This window comes from Lissotriton helveticus, chromosome 8 (genome assembly GCF_964261635.1).
Source record: "Lissotriton helveticus chromosome 8, aLisHel1.1, whole genome shotgun sequence".
Lineage (NCBI taxonomy): Eukaryota > Metazoa > Chordata > Amphibia > Caudata > Salamandridae > Lissotriton > Lissotriton helveticus.
In genome coordinates, this window is record NC_136069.1 from 1,305,642,281 (window position 1) to 1,305,645,841 (window position 3,561).

At 42.3% G+C, this 3,561-nt stretch overlaps 1 long non-coding RNA gene across 1 annotated transcript; it reads left to right on the forward strand.

The window, feature by feature from the left end:
- Nucleotides 1-456: 456 nt before the first annotated feature.
- Nucleotides 457-1,481, forward strand: LOC144771956 (uncharacterized). The gene is made up of 3 exons (XR_013599563.1): nt 457-545; nt 1,207-1,303; nt 1,447-1,481. It is a non-coding gene; the product is annotated as an uncharacterized LOC144771956 (long non-coding RNA).
- Nucleotides 1,482-3,561: the final 2,080 nt, after the last annotated feature.

A 3,561-nucleotide genomic window follows, 5' to 3' on the forward strand; every position in this document is an offset into this window, starting at 1 on the left:
CCACTAGCTATTCCCATATGCCGATCTAATATTTTATCACACAATGAGGGGATATTTATTTATCTAATTTCCCGCAAAAGGGGACAAGAGTGCGCACAATATGACTTGGTTTAGCCTAGAGACCGTCACCTTTTGACTAGGCTAAGATGGAGCGCGTTATGCCCGAAAGAAATGCGAGGCGTTTGTATTGCACATATTAATTTATCAACGGCCACTAGCTATTCCCATATGCCGATCTAATATTTTATCACACAATGAGGGGATATTTATTTATCTAATTTCCCGCAAAAGGGGACAAGAGTGTGCACAATATGTCTCGGTTTAGCCTAGAGACCGTCACCTTTTGACTAGGCTAAGATGGAGCGCGTTTCCCGCAGAGCCATCCGCAGAAGGGCACGAGTGATTTGCTGGATGACACACGTGACGGATTGGTTTCACGTTTAAACGCAATGGCGGGCGAGCGGGCCGCCTATCCTTAGTTGGATCGCGCTGGACGCTGGTGATTCGGGAAGACAGCTCTGTTCGGTGGTTTATTGACCACACGGGTAAGTGTTACATGTGCATTTTTGTATCTTTGCGCCTCCAGCCTATAGTCTCACTCGCATGATGTGATTCTCCCTCATGTAACCTCGCTATGTGTGCAACTGGTATTTGTAATTTTCATTTGCACCTTTTCGGCGCACAGCATGGACTTTCGTATTTAGACCGGGTGTAATCTACCTAACCTCATAGGAGAGCTCTCAGGGTGGCGACTCTTTGATCTATTCGCTCCTTGCCATTTTTGGGTTAGGAGGGTCAGTTTACACATTGTGTGCATACGCCTCAGATACTCGTTCGGTGGGAGGCTTGGGTAATTGCACACTGACTAAGCGTAATGGGCTCACCATCACCACAGCGCCACTAGACGTCGGTTTGGCCGCTTACTTTTTCTTTGGGTAGAGATTTGAAATGGAACTCATGTTTTCCTCTGTATGTATGTTTACTCTAGGGGTTTAAAAACGCAGTGAGTTCATTTGTCTGTTGATATTGCCCTGTGCATAGAGGACGCAGGTATAGACGGTGACTGCCTACAGGGTATTATATCATATTGATAGAACCCTGTTGCTTAGTAATATAACATCGGAGCCAGTGGGTCGAAGTCCTTACCTGTGTCTGACACATGGATACAAAACCCACATATTGTGCATATATTTCTGTTTTCCACAGGTAAATACCGTCTTGTGACATTATTACTGAAATTGAAAATCGAGCCAAAGGGAAATATTCAAAATTGAAGATAAAAATTCTACACATATCAAAAAAGGTAGGCGGTTTCACAAAGGACATGTAATACAGGACCCTCTGTCCACATAGGTTAATGACATTGGTTTGGATTTGCACCAACGTTTTTTCCGAGATCTGTTGCTTATATTTGTCTATTCCCTTTCTCTTGAATCCCACCTTTAGGCTAATACCTGCCATGGTACGAGACATATAAGTTTTTCCTAATGGATATTGATATATATAAGAATGGATTGAAAATAGCCAGGAAATTATTACCTAAGAGGATTTCGAATTAATATCACCTTGCGTCTAGGAAGCAATATAGGTAGGAGTCGTGCTTAAATGACTTGGAAATATTAAAAGGTTGTTGTATTCTCATGTACATAAAGGATAGTTTCAAATATAGTGCAAGTTGGGTTGGTACTTAGTGGGATCCAGGACAAGTTGTTTTATGAAGGGTTTGGACTAAGTGGCATATATTATCTACTACGTGGGTGCGAATTCATCTCTCTCTTTTTTGAATAACATCTGGTACGAGGGTTTCTGAATGTGACAAACCAGTTTGTGATGAGGTATCAAGAAATGCGTATTGACTAATGAATTATATGGTACTGTATATTGCTATTGGTTTGATGTATAGCTATTTTGCCATAACGATATTGTGAATTCTGTGTTGGTCTATTTTTATGTAACTTCTGAGTGTGAATCTCCACGCGCTTAAGCAATAGCCACTCCTCTCAAATGAACTTGAATGTGCTTTTTTCACTTTAAATCATTGTGGTATATGTCAATTGAATCCCCACATTTTATATTGACAGAATTAATTAGTAGGAATGAATGACGCTGATACATATAACTATAGCATGAATTTTAACTGGTATTCAGGGAAACAGTCAAATAACATGTGACATGGGCTATGTAGAAAGGTCGAAAAATAATTTTCTTCTTCCTAACCTAAAGGTTATGTATATATTTTTAACAACAACTGATGTAGGTGTCCCATGGTCGCATTTTGTGTACCAAATGTACTGTTTTTAAAACACTTTTGTATGATTTATGCATACAAGTGGGGTTTTTTGTTCTGGCACTTATGGTGGTTTTGTATGTTTTTATGATTCACAGCCCTGAAGAAGTTCCGGTCACGGAACGAAACGCGTTGGCTGGTGTTTGTATGGACTAATAAAGGAACACTGAATTCCACATATCTTTCCAACAGCATTTGTGATTCAGCGTCTGCATGCATGTGGCCTAACGAGTTATTACTCTCCAACGAATTATTGGACAATTAATTTTCTAGCGGTGCTTTTTCATTTACGAACAATACAGATCACTTCTAATCCCTTTTGGATATGCCCTTGGGGACAGGGGGCATTTGAAAATTGCACGCCAGTACTTTTTGCTTGTATATATTTTATTGGAGATATTGGGGTTGGTGCTTGGAATCAGAGTGGTCCACTGTCTGCAGTTTTGCTTACCAAAAAAATAGCCCATATCACTATTCGTGCCCCTGCCAGGATGGGTTGGACGGACCATTTCTTGGTGTCTATGTCGCTGCATGGAGTTACTCCTGCACAGTCCACGGGTCGGTTGACTCTGTTGAAGCGTCCCTGGTATAAATTGGACTGGGATCTATTTGAGGCGGGCCTTTAGGCCACTCGGCCTGATCTAACGGAAGATATTAATGAGGCATACGGGCTATTTTCCGAATGGATCAGGCGTCCATTAGACAACCTCATTCCAATGAAGTGGTCAGGTAGTCGTGCAACCAAGTTAACCTACCAACTTACCCTCTCTGATTCAGGTTATTAATAATTCCCTTAGTACTGCTATCGTGCCCAGAGTATGGAAACAGGCCAAAGTGATACCTTTGCTTAAAAAGCTGGCTCTTGATCCCACTAAAGCAGAAAACTATCGACCCATCTTGCTGTTACCTTGGATAGCCAAGATTACTGAGGCGTATGTAAACTCCTTTTTGTCAACTATCTCACTCGTAATAACATATTGGACCCCTCTCAAAATGGTTTTAGACCCGGCCACAGCACGGAGTCTGCGCTTCTGGCTGTGACGGAACACCTCTGGTCAGCCATGGAGGGGGAGCAAACTTCGGCACTGATCCTGTTGGACTTAAGTGCAGCGTTTGATACGGTATCACATGACATCCTGCTGCGTCGCCTGGCAGAGGTAGGAATTACGGGTCAGGCCCTGGAGTGGCTTGCCTCATTCCTTCATGAGAGGTCTTTCTCAGTATCAGTCCCCTCGTTTATGTCCAGTGAACACAGCATCAAGGAAGGGGTGCCA